This window comes from Triplophysa rosa, linkage group LG18 (assembly GCF_024868665.1).
Source record: "Triplophysa rosa linkage group LG18, Trosa_1v2, whole genome shotgun sequence".
Classification (NCBI taxonomy): Eukaryota; Metazoa; Chordata; class Actinopteri; order Cypriniformes; family Nemacheilidae; genus Triplophysa; species Triplophysa rosa.
The window spans coordinates 1,425,196-1,448,370 of record NC_079907.1 but is presented as its reverse complement, the minus strand read 5'-3'; the positions used below and the strand labels follow the sequence as shown (position 1 = coordinate 1,448,370).

Here is a 23,175-nt window from a genome sequence, read left to right as displayed (position 1 = left end):
CGTAATCTTTTGAAAAGGAAATCTTTATTTTTATTTTGTAAAGGGAAAGGTGCAGATTTTTATTTTGTACAGGAAACGCATGCATGTAAGGAAGATGAAAAGTTTGGGAAAAGTCAACGGGGGAATGACATTTGGTTTGCCCATGGCAGAAAAAGATCAGCAGGGGTCGCAATGCTCAAAGGTAAATTTAAAGGCCATGTTCTTAGCCACAAGAGAGATAACTCTGGAAGATTAGTAATATTGCAAGTAAGCATTGATATGACACATTATGTTTTGGTGAATTCATATGCCTCCAACAACAAAATAATATATATTTTTTGGAAATATTGGAGTAAAATTGTTACAAATCAAGCACAAATTCCCAGATGCAAAAATAATATGGGGAGGGGACTTTTATTGTGTACATAATGAAACAATAGATAGATGGCCACCAAAAAGTGATAGTGTTTCTGAAATAAAAAATGTATGCCTTCATTTAGGGTTATTAGATATTTGGAGACATAAAAATCCGAACCAAATGATGTACAGTATACATGAAGTAACAAAGATCAATCTAAACAGTCACGTATTGATTATTTTTTTGATTCAGACACATTAGAAGATCTTATTCAGTCTGTTTCTATAGAGCCGTCTGTCTTGACTGATCATAAAGGAATAACAATTGGCATAACTTAATATGGTACAAGTAAATTTAAAACAAATAGAGGATATTGGAAACTTAATAAGACACGTTTAGTCAATGAAACTTTCAAAATTAAAACCATTGAAATTATAGACAGGTATTGGACATAAGATAAAATAATGAATCATTTTGCAAAATACTGGGAGCTCGCCAAATATGAAGGAAGGAATGTAGCCATTTCAATGGGGAAAAAATGCTTGCTTTTGCTAAAAGACAGAAAGAATGTAGAATTACAAGATACATTTTTCTAGTAAAGGTGATTTAACTTCACAAGAGTCATTAAAACTTTCATCGTTATACACTGAAATGGTCACTATTTACGAAGAGAAAGCAAAAGGAGCGTTTGTAAGATCAAGGAGAATGTGGTTAGAACAAGGGGAAAAGAATACTATGTAGTTTTTTAACTTAGAAAAGAGACATGGAGAAATGTGTTTGATAAGTAAACTATTGATAAATAATACAGTGTCAGAAGACCATAATCTAAAAAAATAAAGAGATATCAAAACATGTTACTCAATTTTATAAACATCTTTACACCTCTAATTTAGTTCAGTCTGATCTGGATACATTTCTGAATGTTTTGGGGAAAACAAAAACTATTAATGAAGATTTCGAATTATTATGTGAGGAAGCGATAAAACTAGAGGAAATTAAGGAATGTATTGGGTATTTGAAAGATAATCGATCTCTGGGTAATGACGGACTTATTACTGAATTTTACAAAGTCTTCAGAGATAAATGAACACCCTTTTAACTTGCAGTATATAAAGAATCTATAGATAAAGGAGAGGTGCCAGACTCATTAAGACAGGGTGTTATTACTCTTATTCCAAAACCACATAAAGACATTCTTCACTTAGACAACTGGAGGCCTATTAGTCTTTTAAATAATGATGACAAAATATTTGCACATGTATTTACTAAAAGATTGAAACAAGGATTAGAGTAGACGATGTTATTGATGAAGAACAGACAGGATTTATTCAAGGATGACATATAAGTAACAATATTAGATTAATATTGGACATGGTGGATTATAATGAGTACATACTGGCTAACAGTCCAAAAAGCATTTGACACAATAGAACATGATTTTTTGTTTAAAACAATTGAATAATTTGGACTTTTTAAAAGCTGTTAAAACATTATATAAAGGTTGTAATAGTTTTGTAAAATTGTTTTAAGTAGTTTTTTGAATGTTGTGAGACATGTGGTTGACCGGACCGAGTTAGGAAGAACGTTCCACCAGGAAGGAGTTGTGAAGCAGAATGAGCGGGAAAGCCATTTACTGCCCTTATGAGAAGGCAATACAAGACGCCGCTGGTTTGCTGAACACAGGGTTCTTGATGGTGTGTAGGAGTGTAAGAGGGTGTGAAAGTATGTCGGTGCAGATCCAGTAATAGTCCTGTAGGCAAGCATTAGTGACTTGTATTCAAATGTATTCAATGTATTCAAAATTAAATGGATTACTCAATATTTAAAAAAGAATTTGTGGAATACATTTCCCAGCTTTTTGTTCAAGTCACTTGGTGGTCTTCAATTTTTGATAAGATGTAATTATTCCATTGATAAAATTCCAGTGAAACTTGCAAGATTCCATCAACAAGCTCTCATGGCATGGACATTGGCATATAACATAACATAACTTTTCCCTAGAAGGTATTATATCTGGAATTATAGGGATATTTTATATAAGCATAAATCCCTCTTTTTCAATATAAGGTTTGATAATAACGTGTTGGTAAATCAGTTGATGAATGATGGAGATTCATTATCCTACACAGTTTCTTGACAAATTTAAAATCTCAATTAGACCCAGAGAATATGCAATTGTAATGGATGCTATACCGAAGATATCGATTCTAAAATATGTTTGCAATGAAAACCCTAACCTTGATCATACAAACAATAAACATTTTATTGGAAATACTAATATCTTCAAATATAAATAAATACTGTTACATAGCCCTCAGCAAGATTTTCTTGGTCATCGATATTTGGAGATTTGAATTGGCGTAAAGTTTAACAGTTCACGAATGAAGGACGATGCCACAGGTGGTGAGTGAAGGAAAAATGGTTTAATAAAACAAGCAGGAACCAGGAACAAAAGGGTAATCCACAAAAATAATAATCCACAAGGTAAAAAAAGTGCAAAAAAACCCAAGAATATCCAAAAGGTAGGTAATCCACAGAAAGATACAAACATGAGAAAACACCCACAGCACAAGGTAAAGCCTAACTACAACTTGACAAACTTACAACAAGACCTGACAAAACACAACAGGCAAAGGAGAGTACATATGGTGTCCGGATAAGGAGGATGATGGGGTGCAGGTGACAGTCAATGATGATGAACAGGTGCAAATGTCAATGAGGGATGGGTGAGGGAGCGTGGCAAACGTAACGTCCTTGGGCAAAAACGGGGAAAACAGGACTAGGGACCAACGGAAGTGTTACATATAGCTTGGAGAATAGTTAATAAATTCTTTGTTAATAACAAAGTAAAGGAAATTTCTTATAAAATATTGCACATAATCTATCCAGTAAAACATGTTTTGGAACGTTTTAAATTAAATATTGACTATTCATCTGAATTCTGTAATAAGGAAAAGGAAACAATATTTCATTTATTATTTCATTGCATTTATATATTTTGGGTTGATGTAGAGAATTTGATGTTGCTGTTAAACTCAGTGGGTCGGATATAATGTTATATGTTAATGATTGAGGGATAGAAAAGGATAAAGCATATATCATTCAACTAATAGTTTTAACGGGAAAGTTTCATATGCATAAAATGAAATGGTCAGGTGGTAAGCCTAATTTCTTTCAATTCATCAACGAATTTAAACAATACTGTGGTATGTTGCATGGGTGGAAAGGCTTGCAGGACTTCAAATATTGTATACAAGTTTGAAATGGATATTTGAATTGCACCGTGTTTTTCTTTTTTCTTTCTTTTTTATGTGTTTTTCTTATTTCCTCTGGCTGTATTTATGTTGTTAAAAAAATGTTGTATGTATTATTCAATAATTTGTGTACTGAAGACATTTGTCATCCTGCTGTACATTACACTATAGTCCTGCATCTCTGCATTTCACTGATCATCTTGATGCTAGAGGAAGTTTAATGACACAGAGTTTAGACAAAGTCAATCGTTTAAATACATACTGTATGGCCAATGAGATTTTGTTGTCTCCAAAGGCAACTTTGTCTCTTCATTCTTTAAAAACCTTTTGGCCAACATGATAAACAAATGAAGAGGGCTCAAGACATGGTACAAAAATGGCAAATTGAATTATGATTGGATACAATTCTGAAGTTTTTGGATCACAGACTACATTTAAAATGTGTTTACATTTTATTGAACATCATGAGGCATTTGTGAAATTATTCTTAAAGTCATAATCCACTTTTTAGTACACTGTAAGAAATCTGATTTTAAAATGTTCTCCCAACAAAAGAATCAATGTAAACATTGAGTGAATTTCTTGCATTCCTCACATTGATCTAAAAGAGCCACATAACCAGTTGCGGCCAGTGACCATAAATTTATGTGGGGCGAATTCTGGGTCGTATTGTAGGCTTTATGATGATTACTCCTTTAACTCTCTGAGAAATCACTAAAACATGTTATCAAAAAATTGCATTTGAGATTTTTAGAACTTTAAATCACACACACATATGCTACTTAAGAAAATTAACGGAAAAGTACAAGCATGAGATATAGAAAACTATTCCGTCTAGTACAATCAAACAGCCTTCGTCATACCACGACCTGGTAAATGTTATATTAAATGACAAATTTTACACGTTTTGACAAATTGTACAATGCACTACATTCTTTACTACATTATAACATCAATGCACAACATGACATCTGTTAATCACCTTAAACATATAAAAACACATTATTGTTTGCACAATTTAACAAACCCACATAAACAATGTAAGAAGAAACAGATAAAAGGGGCAGTCGTGGCCTAATGGTTAGAGAGTCGGACTCATGACCAGAAGGTTGCTGGTTCGATTCCCAGGGCCGGCGGGTAACAACTGAGGTGCCCTTGAGCAAGGCACCTTACCCCTACTTGCTCCCCGGGCGCTGCAGTGATAGCTGCCCACTGCTCCGGGGGTACGTGTGTTCACTACTCTCTGGATGGGTTAAATGCAGAGGTCACATTTCATTACCTTGTACTTGTACATGTGCAATGACAATAAATTGAATCTAAATCTAAAAAAATCTAAATAAACATAGAGACGCATATACAATACAGATAAACTAAAATGCAAAAGAGGGAAAAAATAATTAGTATTCCTTGCAGTATAAAGATCTCATCACGTCTTAAAAAAAAAATATATTGTTAATCATTCTTAGTGATTTGAAATGTCTAATAATAATTAGTCATATAAGAATTCTGCAGGTGTAGGAACTTTAAAAATAAATATTTCTGTAAATACTTTGCTCTTTTTCTCTTTATATTGATATGTATATATACTTTTGTTTTATTTTTATCTTATGTTTAACAACAATAAATGTTTATTTACATTCAACATCAATATCAACATTAAATCGTAACAATAAACAGGTAATTGCAATGTAAATTTTCATGTTTTGACAAATATTCTTAATGTCAGTTTTTTGTTATTGTTTTCATCACTATATGTTATTATGTTTTTTTGTCAAATTTACTTAACTTATTAAACATAGGTAAAATAATATGGCAAACCGGAAATCTGGATAAAAGACTCGTATATAAGTCATAGTCTGGTGAAAATGTATTCAGTACAACATTATTGTTTCTCTCATAAGCAAGCAAAAGTGTACATTTCTGTGGTTTCAGTTTTTGGGTTCATTCATGACTTTTTTGGGTTCAAATGTGCATAGATATTTATTTATATATTTATAAATATAAACAATAGAGTACAAGATAAATCTGCATGCAGAGAAAGTGCACAAGCGTTTCTTAGTAGTTTAGTTTTTATTGTTTTCTCAACACTTTAACAGGCAGAACAACCACAAGTTAAATATATTTACAAGGGGAAACTTCTCATTTACTTTTTTTCTGAAACCCATCTCTGTCTTTCCATGTTGTAAAATGGAGACTTCTGAAACTCTTTCCAGATAATCTCCTTCTCCATACCCTGCTCTCTGTAAGTGGAAAAGACCTTAGCAGGACAATAAACATATTTCCCGGCCATTCCAGGAACGCCTGTGTGTATGTGTGGACTGTTTGAGTTCCATTTTACAGAACAACACAGGCAATCTACATGCTGAGATTCAGGCTTTTTTCTTTTGCTGTCCCTTCTCCTCTACTCGTTATTTTGGGGCATCCAGTTCTCTCTGGAAGAACTTGGTTTCCATAAATTCTTTACAAGGCATTCTGGGGTTTGTCAGTCCTTCACCACTACAAGCCTTGAAAACCTTAGTGGAACAGTAGAAGTACCTAACAGGACCTTGCTGACAAAAAAATGGATGGAGGAGCCATCACTCATTACAAGTCACAAGTATTCGTCTGTTTCTTTTTCTGTTCTGGCTGTTGATGCTTCTCCATAATACCCTCAACGACCCTCTCAATGGTTTCGTGAGTAAGGGGTGTGGTCAGAGCAGGTGCTGGTGGGTTTACAACTGCAGGATTAATTGTAACCACTGGCACACTAGTAGTCTCGCTTCCCTCTGTCAGAGAGTGCCAGAGTCGCTGTGTCTGAAGAAGTTTTTCATGAGAAGCATTTAGTGAAGAACAGGTGTTTTGCAGTTTGGCCAAGTGCTTAACATACCGATCTATAAGAAGTTTTGTAGTCGGATGGAGCATGCTGTTGGGATCAGTACTGGAGTTATGGACCACTGCTGCATACTCCTGATCCACAAGTTTAAGCATATCCTTCTTCTTGTAGCAAGTATTTAGTTTTATGTATAAAGAAAAAGGGCATTTTAAGCGTGACACTGTTCATCTGTGAAATGTTTACCTGGCTCAGGCTGAAGCTCCACATCAGCACCATGGCATGAGGACAGCAAGGGCGCGGGCAAAGTGGTAACGGATCCTACAAGAACAAAACAGCGTTACTTTAAAGACAGTGAGTGTAAGATAACTGCATCCCATGTCTTCTTTTAAAAAATGTTTACCTGACTCTGGCTGCGGATCAAGATCAGCTGAAAGGTATCCAGCCCTGGCAGTGGATGGTCTGCTTTGCTCAGGAGGATCTAAAGGCAGAGCAGTTTTGCTCTTGTGCTATTCCCAATCCAGCACAACAGGGCAACATCCAGGTTCCACATACTCTAGCCCAAACATCTCCACAGAATCCTTCCTGGACACTATAGAAGGGCAGGATACTTAGGCATTCCTAACACCCTTACTCACGCAGTATTGAGATCTGCGATCAGGGATGGATCAAATACGCCAGGAAGCCAAACACCTGGTGGTTTCTGGTCCACCAGGCCCTGAAAGTTCCAGCGTGCCACTCCGATCATCCCCTGGGCTTGAAACAGCTCTGAGGAAACGCGTGTGCCGGTGACCCAGTGAGCCTGGTGGAAGTGGTAGCCCTCCTGCTGTGATGTGCCACTTATTGGCATCCAGACATCAACTTTAGCTCCCACCATGCCTATACAGGATCTCACCTGCTACTTCAGGATCACTCAGACATCCCCTCAAAATATGGACACGCTGAATGCGCCATGTCTTCAGCATAGAGGGTTTGAAGAGGGGTACACCATTTGGATCAGCTGCCAAATGAAAGGGCTGCATAAGCCCCTCGACCCTTTTGAGAAGTTCTTGAGGCGCAGGAATCTTTGTTCTGCAGTGCTCCCGAATGTGCTGCTTGGTGGGGTTGGCTGGCTGAATACCACAAAACACATAGGCATTCTTGAGCTTCCGCAGGTCTTCTTTATCCAGCACACAGAAAGCAGCAGACAGGAACTGGGTGAAGGAGCTGTATAAGGCATGAAGCTCTGAAACACACACCCGGTGAAAGCGCCTCATGCAGTGAAACAAATCAAGCTTGATGGTGATGTGCTGATTGAAGCGAGACTTTGATGCACATGCGTTTTGCAGCTCACCAGAAGTGGCCTCAGCAATAATAGCCTCAGTAGTTCTCCAGGCATCCCAGTTGAGATGTTCTGCTGAGTGCAGATCTGGCGCCGAAGCTCATCCATTACAGATTTACAGATGACCTTCTTGTAAGTAAGAATTGCTGCAGCACATTTGTAAACCTTTTGGGGAGCTTTTCCAGTCGCTGTGCGAGAGAGAGACACATTGTAAAAGAGGTGATAGATTGTAAATGCATGTTTTTAAAACTATGATTCAGTGTATCCATAAACTTGACATTAAAACACACCTGTCGCTGAGACACTTTTCTTTGTTTGTGTGGAAGCTGATGGTTCCTGCACAAGAAACATCAGCTCTTTAGGAAGGGGCACAGGCGTTTTCAGCTGGCACAGCTGGTGCTTTAAAAAGGAAGACACAAAAAACTAAGAAACCAAAAGATGACCAAGTTATATAGAAAACAATTATATGATCAGAGTGGCGGAAATACAATGTCTTTACCATCCACAAGAGACAGACGCAGTTCCTTTTAGTGCCAGTCAAGTGGTTTTGAAAGGACAGTAGATGGTTCTGCAAGACATCAAATCTTGTTAATAATATAAATACTCTTAAGAGATCTGCTTACTTTAACAGAATGAATGAAAAGGATGCATTATGCCTTCTCAAAGAATGTCACAGACATTACAAACTAAACAGTCTTGCAACATGCACGTCTTGGTGTATTATTAAACAGAAATATTTATAAGTTTACAGTAAAAGTGAGCACTTACCCAGAATGGGGATTTATCAGTTCATCGTGTTGGAGGAATCAATTCATAGCCCCTTGAACAGTTAGTATAATGCCAACAGCACACAGATTTGTTAGTGACACATGGCCAACACACTGACACATTAAAACAAAATAATGGGGGCAGTCGTGGCCTAATGGTTAGAGAGTCGGACTCATGACCAGAAGGTTGCGGGTTCGATTCCCAGAGCCGGAGGGTAGCGACTGAGGTGCCCTTGAGCAAGGCACCTTACACCTACTTGCTCCCTGGGCGCTGCAGTGATAGCTGCCCACTGCTCCGGGTGTACGTGTGGTCACCACTTGCTGTGCGTGTGTTCACTACTCTCTGGATGGGTTAAATGCAGAGGTCACATTTCGGGTATGGGTCACCATATCTGACTAATAGGTCACTTTCACTTTTCACCAATTCATATTCAGTTTTGGAGAATATTTCATATCATAATTCATGAACCTGTTTAAAAACCTGTTGCCGTTTCCATGGAGTGTTTCACTTCAGCAGCTGAGGACACCGATGATGATGATGCTGGCGATAAGAAAAAGTAAAAAAAATGGAACATTTATTAAATATATCAACTAATTTAATCCAAGCTGTCATTTAAGAAAAACAGTTACATTGCACCCGTAGCTTAGAGGGGGTGATGTTCAGCACTGCACTCTCCAGCTCAGCATCTTCATCCATCTCTGTATGGTTGACAAAGAAGAGTTAAAGGTTGCTTTCATGCTGCACTTGGATATTTTTCCAACGCAGCAAACGTGAGGGGACGGGCACGTCCTTGCGACTTGCGTCATCATTATGTGCATTTCCTTTACCGGGATTTTTGAGGCGGCGGTTGGTTAGTGCGCAGCCTGGATGAAAAACCAACAAGTGTGCACAATGTCAGGTAAATAGGGAAAATATGGTAAAAAATACGAGACGGAAAAGTGTTTAATGGAATGGAATCGAAGTGTTCCGAATGATGACAAAAAAGCTTTCTGCAAATATTGCAAGAGTGAAATTAGATCTCACCACAGTGATCTAATAGCACACGGAGCTACCGAGGAGCATAGAAAAAATGCAGCTCCCTTCTCAAATTCAAGGACATTATTTGACACAGGCTGTTCCCTTCAAAGAACAAATGTTGCAGTGAAAGAGGCAGAGTTTCAGATGGCTGTTCATGTTGCGTGCCACTCAAGCACCTTAACTGTTGATTATTTAGGAAGCTTTGTGGAAGGAATTTCCAAGAAAGGGATCAGTTTACATCGAACTAAGTGCACAGCGCTAATTCATTCAGTAATAGGACCAGTAATGCATGAAGACCTACTGGAGGATATAGGAAGTGGACCGTACTCTCTTATCGTTGATGAGAGCACTGATGTCACAAGCAAAAAACAACTATGCATAGTCATCAGATATTACAGCAAAAAGTTCTCACAAATCATTAGCACCTTTGCAGGAATGATACATATAGTAGCAGGTGATTCACTCACCATAGCAAATGTCCTGGATGACAACAAACTGTCCATACTTAACTGCATAGGTCTTGCAACAGATGGATGTAACACTATGTGTGGGCAACATAACTAAAATTTCGTGACGTAATCCTCACACAACCTGCCCAGAAATGTAGAGTACATGGTTTCTCTGACCTACAGCTGGTTTTCAATTGCTACCCAGCGTCAGCAAAAATATTCAGAACTGTACAAAACCATAAACGTAGGTGAAAACCCTTCTGCAACTATCTGACACCAGGTGGCTCTCTATCAGTGAGTGTCACCGCATCCTTTCACAGACGAGCTTAAGTTGCATTTCCAGTTGACAAAAGAAAATGAGAGAAGCTATGCTGCAGAATTGCTGTACCAAATGTACAGTGACAAAATAAACCTGATCTACCTAGAAGTCCTCCAACCGATTGTGTCTGAGCTAAACAGACTTAACAAAATCTTTCAACTTGACAAACCCAATCCTGCAAAGCTCCAGAACTTTTGACATTTTACCAGTCCCTTCTTGAATGTATAGCATTGCCAAAGACATTTCAGAACTGGCAAGACATTATGGAGTTTAACCTTTCTGATGAGAACCTTTTGCCCCTCAATGCAGTGGACCAGTACCGCCTTGCTTTGCTTGAATCAAAGGGAATAAGCAAACAAGCAGAACAGGACATGAAACGTAGGTGCAGGAACTACATGCTGGAGTTACCTAAAGAGATTAGGAAGAGACTTCCAGATAACATAAAACAATTAGAGGCTCTCAAATTCCTGTCACCAAGACATGTTCTGACTTCAAGTAAGCCGAGGCTTGATGATCGTCCTTTTTTTACCTCTTCAGAGGACTTCTGGGTAGAAGTTTGCTACATGCAAAGAAGAAAAATCTGCTGCCATGAATTCAAACCATCCCCACGTATGCTATCCCTCTTTACTGCTGAAATATATTCAGCACCAGCTGAAGAGGGTAGAGAGGAGAGCACAGATTTCTAAAGGAAAACAGCCCTAAGACTGTACATAGTTCTTGTTCAAAGCTGTAATAAAAGGGAGGCAGCACAGTTTTGCAATATAAAGTTCAACAAGAGTTCTGCATAAAAGAAGGCAAACAAGAACAGCATTCAAGTTTTCCAGGGCAGTGGACAGTGTTCAAGTTATCCAGTAAGCATATACTGTATTGTTAACAATATTAAANATGTTCATTGTCAAACTTAAGACGAGCCAGGCGGGCCTTCTTGGGCAGGAGGACCTTGCGGGTGCTTCAGGATTTCAGTCTACTGTGGCATAGCGTGTTACCAATGTGTTACCAATGTTTTGCTTGCTAACTGTGTTCCCAACTGTCTTGAAATCATTAACAGGCTTCTTCCGTGTAGTTCTGGGCTGATCTTTAACATTTCTCATGATCATCTTTACCCCATTGGGGAAATATTGCAGGGAGCTCCAGAACAAGGGCATTTGATAGTTATTTTGTATATCTTCTATTTCCAAATAATCACACCAACAGTTGTCTCCTTCTCACCAAGCTTCTGTCTGTAGCCTATTCAAGGTTTGTGCAGGTCTCCAATCTTGTCGCTGACATCCTTTAAAACCTATTTGGTCTGGACCATGGTGTTGGAGAGGTTGAACTGGAAGATACAGATTCTGTTGGCAGGCATCTTTTATATACATAACAAGCTGATTTAGGAGTACTTTCTTAAAGTGACAGGACAAATCTGTGGTCCATATAGGCACATAACCAATCTGTGGAGCCAGAATTCTTGCTAGTTGGTAGGGGATCAAATACTTATTTCACTGACTGAAATGCAAATCAATTTATAACCTTTATATAACATTTTTTCCCCTGATTTTTTTTAATATTCTGTGTCTATCAGTTAAAATAAACCCACCATAAAAATTATAGACCCTTCATTTGTTTGTAAGTAGGCAAACTTACAAAATCAGCAGGGGATCAAATACTTATTTCCCTCACTGTAAAACTTTAAAAGCTTTCCTGTGGCTCAGTGGTTAGAGCATGGCGTTAGCAACACCAAGGTCATGGGTTTGATCCCAGGGGATTGCACATAGTCAGAAACAAATGTATAATGCAATGCAATGTAAGTCGCTTTGGATAAAAGCATCTGCCAAATGCATAAATGTAAATGTTAAACAGCAGACAGGGTCATTTAGGTTGTGTTAACAGTTCAGTTCACAGTCTTTTGGTTCAAACCAAAAAAGAAAATGATACTGCAGGGCTCGACAGTGCGAGCAATTCACTCGCATTTGCGACTAAAAATAGATGTGTGCGAACTGGAAAATGTATTTAGTTGCACATGTGCGAATGATTTTTTTCTATGAAAAGCAGATAAAACACCAATAATGCGGTCTCAGAAAAAACTCACGTGATCCACGCAAAGTGCGTCCAGGAGCCACATTTGAAAACAAAAAATGAGGTAAACGCAGTAACGCATAGTGAGAGATAGACATGGAACATACATAAATTATGAAGGCAATTAGTCATTATTTCATAAGACAGAGCGTGACAGAAACAGTCGATCCTGAGGAGGATATGGAAGAGGGACCAAGCAGCGATAACGGTTCATCCTCCACTGCTGGTAGGAAATACAATTTCAATCCACAGTGGCGGAAAAAATTCCCATGGCTAATATTTGATGACAACTTAATGTACTGCAGAGGACAGAAACAAGCGGGCAACTCGGCCTTTGTTAGCGGCAACCCTCATTTTAAACGAGATACTGTGCAAAAACACGGTAAATCGCGGAAGCATGCACTCTGCAGAGATGCGTACATAGTAGGGATGCTCCGATCAGGATTTTTGCAGCCGATACCGAGTACCGATTTTCTGTCATCATGATCGGCCGATACCGATCCCGATTTCGATGCTTTAAGCTTTATATAACTGATATAAGCTTTCTAGTCACTGTTTGCAAAATAAGCTGTAATTTACGGAGCCCTTTTAGGGACATGGGGTGGAAAAAATATGAGAGGGAAGAGAAAATATATTTTTAAAGGTTTTGCGTTATCTCACAAAACTTTTGCGTTATCTCGCAAAACACTGCGTTCCCTCATAAATCTTTTGCGTTCTCTCGCAAACATGTTTGCGTTCTCTCGCAAACATGTTTGCGTTCCCTCGCAAAACTTTTGCGTTCTCTCGCAAACACATTCGCGTTATCTCGCAAAACATTTTACGAGTTCTGACAAACACTTCATGTTTAATGTCCTGCTGGCAGAATTTAAGACTAGCTCCGTACATAAACATGGGTCTATAGTCGCAGATTCATTCTATGTAATGTAAACAATGAATTTTAACTTAATTTTCCACAAATCGAGCCTTGTATTGATCTCAGGCGGGAGCCGGCTGAGACAAGACCGAAGGGATCGTCTGTAAAGTGCAAAACCCGAAGATCATTAGGCTACGAAAAATAGTCATTAACTTCAGTGCTACATACTGTAGTATAACTAAAACCAGTTTAAATTCAGCAGGAAAGCATTAATGTGTAAACTGAATTTGGTGAGACCACAGTGTGTAACATTTAAGTTATCAATGACTATTTTTGTAGTAACGCTTTTCGGATTTAAAGTCACTTTGCAGACGGTTTCTTTGGACTTGTCCATGTCGCCTGCTCATATAGAGATCAATTTATATTCTCGTTTTGAGGAAGACTAGGTTGTAGATCATTGTCTAAGGAGTTATGTGTTATAACAACGTTTAGCTCACGAGTTATTGGTCCGGGAATCTACTCTGAACCGCTCCATTGTTAATGTACAGAGCAGGACAACAGGACTTTTGAATGTTTTGCGAGATAACGCAAATATATTTGCGAGAGAACGCAGAAGTTTTGCGAGATAACGCAAATATGTTTGCGAGAGAACGCAAAAGTTTTGCGAGGGAACACAATGTTTCTCGAGGGAACGCAATGTTTCTCGGGGTACAAGTCATTTTATTTTGTTCATATATGGTATGTGCAGGGTGTAGTATGTAATACATACATACAGTACATGTAATACATATAAACAAGCCAAGCTAATATAATCTAAATCTAAAGACTAAAGTAAAATAAATAAAAAGTAACGCTAAACAGATATTTTAATGTAATTTGTGGTAATCACACAGTTGTCAACTGTGATTGGACACGAGAAAGAATTGGGCTAGTTTTTATTTGTTTTGGGCGGGTTTTAAGTTGCCTTTGGGCTGGAAATATTTATTGGACCTGGCAACCCTGGGCTGCGCTCTCTCCTCAAAGATCTTATCAGTTGTTTTCTTCATCGCGAGCGTTCTCGGGGTGTTGAGGAGCTTAGATATCTTGCTGTTTCTGATCAATTGATTGGGAATTCTTTGGATTAGCCAACAACTTGTCCATGCTGTTCGAATTGTTAGAGCAATTACGTTTTGTGTTTTCAGATGTGCTTTAGACGAGATTTGAGACCGATTTCGGACATCATAGAGTGTAAGCGTCGGCGTGTGGTGAGTGATAACAATCATACATAATATAATCATTATTAATCATTTTATTGTAGAAAAGTAAAATCGTTTTATAGTATGTAGACAAACGTATAAAACTGAAGAGAAAAAGGCATTCATTTTCGTGTAACGTTAATACTGTATTTAAACATTTTACCCCCTCTTATGTGCAAATTACACCCTCTTTTAGCATGATTTAATGTGTGAGGTTATATTCACCCCGTAAATGTGTTAATATATGATAAAGGACTCACGTTTAATATGATTTTATTCTAATATTGGACTTTAAAATGTAAGGACAAAACATAACATTTTGATATGTATATATACATAATGACTGTTGATTTCATATATCTTGTTATCATCATATAAATGTATTGGCCTGCTGACTGAGGGCTCGACAGTGCGAGCATTTCACTCGCATTTGCGACTAAAAATAGATGTGTGCGAACTGGAAAAATGTATTTAGTTGCACGTGTGCGAATGATTTTTTTCTATGAAAAGCAGATAAAACGCCAATAACGCGGTCTCAGAAAAAACTCACGTGATCCACGCAAAGTGCGTCCAGGCCCACATTAAAAAAAAAACTGAGGTAAACGCAGTAACGCATAGTGAGAGATAGACACGGAACATACATGAATTATGAAGCCAATTAGTATTATTTCATAAGACAGAGCGTGACAGAAACAGTCGATCCTGAGGAGGATATGGAAGAGGAAGGCGACGAAAAGTAAATGAGGGACCAAGCGGCGATAACGGTTCATCCTCCACTGCTGGTAGGAAATACAATTTCAATCCACAGTGGCAGAAAACATTCCCATGGCTAATTTTTGATGACAACTCGGCACTTTGTTGCAACCCTCATTTTAAACGAGTACGGTCCAAAAACACGGTAAATCGCGGAAGCATGCACTCTGCAGAGATGCGTACATAGCAAGAGAAAACAAAGAATCGGCAACCATGCAGGCAGCTGTTAGAAGGCAGGTGCTGCTCTCTGAAGAAGAAAAAAGACGACAGCTGAAAATAAAATTTAGGTTACTCGAGTAATTCGATTACAAAAAATCATCGAGGCAATTTTGTTGCCTCGAAGCTCGTTTAATCCATTTAACTACAGTACACACGGAGCACTGCGTTTCCCCACGGACCGTTATTACTGACGCACAGCCCGCTAAACTCTATTCATGTTACAGGGCTCTCAAGTCTCACGCATTCACCGTGAGACACACGCATTTTAGTCTGTTCACACGCTCACGTGATAAATAAGTGATAGCTTATTGAAATGGTGAACTGCTATTTTACTTAGTTTTAGTCTATTTTGCGAGTGAAACTTGTTGTCCGGCTGCATTGAGTCATAAAACTAGATGCGGACTAGTGGATGCCGAATCCTGTTATTTACACATGCCATCTGCTGTTCTGCGTGTCTGAGTGAATGAACTGCACAGTTTAACGTGCTACACGCGTGATGCTCATGAATTTGTCTGCGTCTGCGCGTTATGAGGACATGAACACATGAACTTCATCTCCAGAGTTGCTCTGAGAGTTTATTTCACAAACATTTATGGTTTGAGTGAAGAAACAGACATACTAAAAGTGTCTTCAGACAACCTGCCAAAATAAAAGTCGGTTAACTTGGTATTTTATGTGGACAAATATATTACTATTTGATAGTAAAAAAAACTAATTTAGATAAACTAAATGCAAAGTTAGTTGTTTACCTTTGAAATTATTCTTTCTATTTTTATTAATGTTTCTTATTTATAATTTGTATTATATTGCATTTTGAATGTAATATGGCAATGTAATGTATTAAATGGGTTAACTTTTCACAGATATTAATGTATGCAATTTCAGCAATAAATTTTATTTTTTCTAAAAAGGAAACAAATTAGTTGTTCATTTTAAGAGACCTGTATTATTTTCTCTTGTATATTTAGTATTTCTCTTTAATAAAGAAAAAATATTTATTATCCGAATACCGATTAATCGATGGAAAAATCAGTAGAATACTCGATTACTAAAATAATCGATAGCTGCAGCCCTAATAAATTAATATTGCCTATTATATCGCTAAAGAAGAGACAGCCTTTGTGTAGTTTGGTCCGCTTATTACCCTACATAAGAAAAACGGAGTGGACATAAATCCAACATATGACAACGACAAAAGGTGTGCAGAAATGATTGGACAAATTGCAGACACAATGAAAGGAAGCCTTGCAGAAAAGTTGAGAGCAGCACATTATCTGTCGTTTTGATCGACGGAGACAGCGACATCTCGAACACGGAATGTGAAATTCTCAAAAAATGTGAAAGCTCAAAGCGGGCAAGACGTCCTGCTTACAAAAGCTTCTGGGCCAGTGATATCCTTTGTCTAAATGGACCAAGTAGACTTTAAGAATTTAGAACCAAGAACTACTTTATTACAGATGTTCATACAGTTAAAATTAAAAATAATTATTAAATACTGTTAAAGAGACGAGCTGTTGAAATAATTAAAAGAAAACCTAGTGTACTTATGTATTCAAATAAATGAAATCACTTTGCTTTTAAAGGTCTCCTTGTATCCCTTTTTTAGGTAAAAACACATTATTTAATACATTTTCATTGCGCCCCTAAAATTCTTTAATGTGCTCCTAATTTTTCAACTCCTTCTGAAAAAAGTAAGCAACAAGCCCTGTGACTATTGTCAAGAATTAATGTTTAAAATACAACCAGTTTACTTTTAAACATAACAGGAAGGAGAAATGTTATTTTTATAATGTGCCAGTGATGGAAACTGAAGTGAAGTCATTGTGCATCTGTCAGTAACAAAATGTTTTTTTTTGCAGAGAAAATGTCCCAAAACAAATTTGTACCTTTCCAGCAGCACACACCTCCCTCTTTAATCATTAGAGGTGAGAATCAAAATCTAAATTGAGACATTTAATGTAGTAAAAAAGCTTGAGTGAACAAAATTCATAAGGTCTTTATTCAATGTCATAAATCTGATGTTTTGTAGGATTGGTGGACAGCACCCACACCACCACCTTACAGGAGCTACAATATGCAATCTGAGGGCCGCAAACTTTTNGTTAAAAACTAATATGTGTAATGAATCGGATGTTATGCAGGTGCTGGTGTACAGCAGGCAAACTCACCAGCTGAGAGGTGTAGAGATCTGTTCCCCATCACAAAGGGCTGTAGGAACATTATTGATTCCCAGCAGTTCGACAAGCTCCCTCCCATAAACATCACAAGTGAGATTGTCAAACCAATGTTATGCTAAAGTGAGAATCAATATTGTAACATTTTTATATAAAGCCTTGAGTGTGAAGTTAAAAACTAAAGGTACATTTACACTGTTTTAATATGTAACAAATCTGATGTTATTCAGGTGTCGGTCTACTGCTCCCTAACCCACCATCTGATATTAAACCTGAGGGCTTAAATATTCTTCCCAGCATCAGGAAGAAAAAGGATTGCGGGAACATCAAGGGTTCCCAGCAGTCCAAAGACCTGCCTCCGTTAAACATCAGAGGTGAGCTTGTCAAACCAATATTATGCTAAAGTGAGAATCAAAATTGTAACATTTTTATATAAAGCCTTGAGTGTGAAGTTAAAAACTAAAGATACAGCTACACTGTTTTAATATGTGTAATGAATCGGATGTTATGCAGGTGCTGGTGTACAGCAGGCAAACTCACCAGCTAAGAGGTATAAAGTTCTGCACCCCATCACAAAGGGCTGTAGGAACATTATTGCTTCCCAGCAGTCCGACGACCTCCCTCCCATAAACATCAGAGGTGAGCTTGTCAAACCAATATTAAGCAGATGTGCTAAAGTGAGAATCAAAATTGTAACATTTTTATATAAAGCCTTGAGTGTGAAGTTAAAAACTAGAGGTACATTTACACTGTTTTAATGTGTAACAAATCTGACGTTATGCAGGTGTTTGTCTACTGCGCCCTAACCCACCATCTGATATTAAACCTGAGGGCCAAAATATTCTTCCCAAGATCTGGAAGAAAAAGGATTGCGGGAACATCAAGGGTTCCCAGCAGTCCAAAGACCTTCCACCGTTAAACGTCAGAGGTGAGCTTGTAAAACCAAAATTAAGCAGATGTGCTAAATTGAGAATCATCGTTTACAAACGAATGCATGAATATGAGAAGGTGACTATACCATATGAGTGTTATCATATCAAAATGGTGTTTGTTTATATATACAAAATACAACAGCATCCGATGAATCGTTCTATAAAGGAAGCATGCTTTGTCAAATTCGTAGCGATCAGCACTTCCTTCTTATAAAAGACATTCAACAGTTGTGTTGTGATCTGTTGTTTTCTGTTGTTTGAAGGTGGACGAGCGCTTATCAAACATTCCTTCCTGTAGAAGAGCGTGTATTCTTGAGCAGGTGTAAAAAACATCGTGAAGGTGAGTGTATGAATGTGTGTTTTCTTCATTATAGTTTTTTTATAGCTTTTTGTAACAATGAAAATTGTAAAAAGTGCTATACAAATAATGCTGAGTTGAGAATTGAAGTTGTCAGAGCTCTTCTAACACATCTCTTTTTTTCATTGTCATCAGAAATTGTGTGCTACACTCCCTGCAAGGAATCGTTGATAGCTGGAGTAATCTTGGAAAACCCTGAAAGACCCTCTGAGATGTCTCATGTATTGTATGACACACATACATACACACTATATTAAGGATGCACCCGTACAAATTTTCGATTACCGCTGTTTAATAATTTAGAAGGTTTTTTTATTTAGAATAATTATTTAATTATTTAGAAGGTTTTATTTAGAATAATTATTGAATTATTTAGAATGTTTTTATTTAGAAAAATTAATTATTTAATTATTTAGAAGTTTTTTTATTCAGAATAATTATTTAGAAGGTGTTTTATTTAGAATAATTATTTAATTATTAAGTTCCTGCTGTTTATGCATCGTTTCAGATTTCTTTAGATTTAACGTATTTCACGTTATATTTATTACCATGCCGAGCTTTAAGGGGATTATCATCAGGTTAAAAGTTCTAGTGACAGTCCCAACTCATGAAAATGTAGCAGTGCATAGTTTACAGCAGTGTTTCTCAACCGGGGGTACGTGGACCCCTAGTGGTCTGTGGAGTAATTGCAGGGGGTCCGTAGAACCCTTTGAAGGAGACATCAGATGAAAACGTCTTGGTTACGGATGTAACCTCGGTTCCCTGATGGAGGGAACGAGACGTTGTGTCGAACCGACAGAATGGGGTTTGTCTTGAGAACCTATCATCTTCTGAGTATTTAGAAAAGGCCAATGAAAATTGGCGAATGAAATTTGCATGCCGGGCTCCTCCCCGGATGTCCGGGTATAAGAGGGAAGCCGGCGTGCTCATTCATTCACCTTTGGTCTGAGGAGCCTAAAGCATCCTCCCCCGACCGCTGGGGTGGGCGGCCAGTGTTGTGGCATGAGGGACACAACGTCTCGTTCCCTCCATCAGGGAACCGAGGTTACATCCGTAACCAAGACGTTCCCTTTCTGTCGGTCTCTCGACGTTGTGTCGAACCGACAGAATGGGGTTCCTATGGAAAACGCCACAGCACTGAGCCGCGTCACAATCTCTGCGGAGCGACGTTGACTGGCCTGGGCGAGTCAGACGAACGACGCTAGCCGAAATTATGACCTCTCCAGTGGAGAGGTAGGGGGACCCAGAGCTTTCCACACAAAGTTGGGAAGCCCCTAACGACCGGCCGTCACGGGCGGAGGCCTGACTAAGCGAGACGCCGACCGTAAGGGCCACTGGGTAAGCATTATTCCCCCCCGTGGGGGAAAAACGCTGCAGAGGCCACTACCTACCGTAGGGAGGAATTAGTGGAGACACCACATGGTCTCACCATCAGGGGAGAACTCATGGGAGGAATGTGCGGACTGCAGGAGTTAACCGCAAGGTGGGAGTCCACCTGGGGAGGTCATGGGTTGCCAAGGTGGGAACCATTCATGAGGATACATCAGACGGAACAGCCCACGGAGGGGGGGTTACCACGTCTGGAGCACTAGGTCCGGTTAGAGCTATGTGGAATAACTCAACTGTTCCCCGGCCTAAGGGGGCAGGGCTGCTCTGCCCAGCCTGTCCCCTGGAAGGGTGCTTAGTGATGGATGGAATGCCTATTCTTTACCCGAGGGGAAAGAAGTGAGGCTGGATCGCCACTGCTCCCCCCGAAGGGGGAAGGGCTTCCGCAGGCGTACTCCCAANTACAAGTCATTTTATTTTGTTCATATATGGTATGTGCAGGGTGTAGTATGTAATACATACATACAGTACATGTAATACATATAAACAAGCCAAGCTAATATAATCTAAATCTAAAGACTAAAGTAAAATAAATAAAAAGTAACGCTAAACAGATATTTTAATGTAATTTGTGGTAATCACACAGTTGTCAACTGTGATTGGACACGAGAAAGAATTGGGCTAGTTTTTATTTGTTTTGGGCGGGTTTTAAGTTGCCTTTGGGCTGGAAATATTTATTGGACCTGGCAACCCTGGGCTGCGCTCTCTCCCTCAAAGATCTTATCAGTTGTTTTCTTCATCGCGAGCGTTCTCGGGGGTGTTGAAGGAGCTTAGATATCTTGCTGTTTCTGATCAATTCGATTGGGAATCTCTTTGGATTAGCAACAACTTGTCCATGCTGTTCGAATTGTTTAGAGCAAAATTACGTTTTGTGTATTTCAGATGTGCTTTAGACAGATTTGAGACCGATTTCGGACATCATAGAGTGTAAAGCGTCGGCGTGTGGTGAGTGATAACAATCATACATAATATAATCATTAATAATCATTTTATTGTAGAAAAGTAAAATCGTTTTATAGTATGTAGACAAACGTATAAAACTGAAGAGAAAAAGGCATTCATTTTCGTGTAACGTTAATACTGTATTTAAACATTTTACCCCCTCTTATGTGCAAATTACACCCTCTTTTAGCATGATTTAATGTGTGAGGTTATATTCACCCCGTAAATGTGTTAATATATGATAAAGGACTCACGTTTAATATGATTTTATTCTAATATTGGACTTTAAAATGTAAGGACAAAACATAACATTTTGATATGTATATATACATAATGACTGTTGATTTCATATATCTTGTTATCATCATATAAATGAATAGTTGCCTGCTGACTGAGGGCTCGACAGTGCGAGCATTTCACTCGCATTTGCGACTAAAAATAGATGTGTGCGAACTGGAAAATGTATTTAGTTGCACGTGTGCGAATGATTTTTTTCTATGAAAAGCCAGATAAAACCCAATAACGCGGTCTCAGAAAAAACTCACGTGATCCACGCAAAGTGCGTCAGGCGCCACATTAAAAAAAAAACCGAGGTAAACGCAGTAACGCATAGTGAGAGATAGACACGGAACATACTGAATTTGAAGCAATTAGTCATTATTTCATAAGACAGAGCGTGACAGCGGTCCTGAGGAGGATATGGAAGAGGAAGGCGACGAAAACGTAAATGAGGGACCAAGCGGCGATAACGGTTCATCCTCCACTGTGGTAGGAAATACAATTTCATCACAGTGGCAGAAAACATTCCCATGGCTAATTTTTATGACAACTTGTATAACGAGGGCAACTCGGCCTTTGTTGCAACCCTCATTTTAAACGAGATACGTCCAAAAACACGTAAATCGCGGAAGCATGCACTCTGCAGAGATGCGTACATAGCAAGAGAAACAAAGAATCGGCAACCATGCAGGCAGCTGTTAGAAGGCAGGTGCTGCTCTCTGAAGAAGAAAAAAGACGACAGCTGAAAATAAAATTAGGTTACTCGAGATTAAATATCGAGGAGTTGCCTCGAAGTCTGTTTAATCCATTTAACTACAGTACACACGGAGCACTGCGTTTCCCCACGGACCGTTATTACTGACGCACAGCCGCTAAACTCTATTCATGTTACAGGGCCTCAAGTCTCACGCATTCACCGGAGACACACGCATTTTAGTCTGTTCACACGCGTGTCTCATGCTGATAAATAATGATAGCTTATTGAAATGGTGAACTGCTATTTTACTTAGTTTTAGTCTATTTTGCGAGTGAAACTTGTTTTCGGCTGCATTGAGTCCATCAAACTAGATGCGGACTAGTGAGCCGAATCCTGTTATTTACACATGCATCTGTCTGTTCTGCGTGTCTGAGTGAATGAACTGCACAGTTTAAAGTGCTACACGACGTGATGCTCATGAATTTGTCTGCGTCTGCGCTTATGAGGACATGAAACTTCATCTCCAGAGTTGCTCTGAGAGTTTATTTCACAACATTTTATGGTTTGAGTGAAGAAACAGACATACTAAAAAATAAGCGTCCTCAGACAACCTCCAAAATAAAAGTCCGGTTAACTTGGTATTTTATGTGGACAAATATATTACTATTTGATAGTAATTTAGATAAACTAAATGCAAAGTTAGTTGTTTACCTTTGAAATTTTCTTTCTATTTTTATTAATGTTTCTTATTTATAATTTGTATTATATTGCATTTTGAATGTAATATGGCAATGTAAGTATTAAATGGGTTAACTTTTCACAGATATTAATGTATTGCAATTTCAGCAATAAAAAATATTTTTTCTAAAAAGGAAACAATTAGTTGTTCATTTTAAGAGACCTGTATTATTTTCTCTTGTATATTTAGTATTTCTCTTTAATAAGAAAAAATATTTATTATCCGAATACCCGATTAATCGATGGAAAAATCAGTAGAATACTCGATTACTAAAATAAT

At 38.3% G+C, this 23,175-nt stretch overlaps 2 long non-coding RNA genes across 12 annotated transcripts in view; one reads left to right on the top strand and one right to left on the bottom strand.

The window, feature by feature from the left end:
• Positions 1-2,583: 2,583 nt before the first annotated feature.
• LOC130569461 (uncharacterized) overlaps positions 2,584-23,175 on the bottom strand; it is a 32,894-nt gene continuing 12,302 nt past the window's right edge. Inside the window, exons 1-6 of one of the 11 annotated variants that reach the window (XR_008964834.1) lie at positions 9,119-11,140; positions 8,221-9,029; positions 8,012-8,120; positions 6,804-7,909; positions 5,739-6,721; positions 2,584-4,834 (exon numbers count right to left, since the gene is read on the bottom strand). This is a non-coding gene — a long non-coding RNA (uncharacterized LOC130569461). Of the gene's footprint in view, positions 4,835-5,395; positions 6,722-6,803; positions 7,910-8,011; positions 8,121-8,220; positions 9,030-9,118; positions 11,141-23,175 lie in introns of those variants that run through there. The other 10 variants (XR_008964842.1, XR_008964839.1, XR_008964836.1 and 7 more) reach the window with 10 other exon arrangements.
• Positions 18,363-19,148, top strand: LOC130569464 (uncharacterized). The gene is made up of 3 exons (XR_008964846.1): positions 18,363-18,491; positions 18,759-18,835; positions 18,989-19,148. It is a non-coding gene; the product is annotated as an uncharacterized LOC130569464 (long non-coding RNA).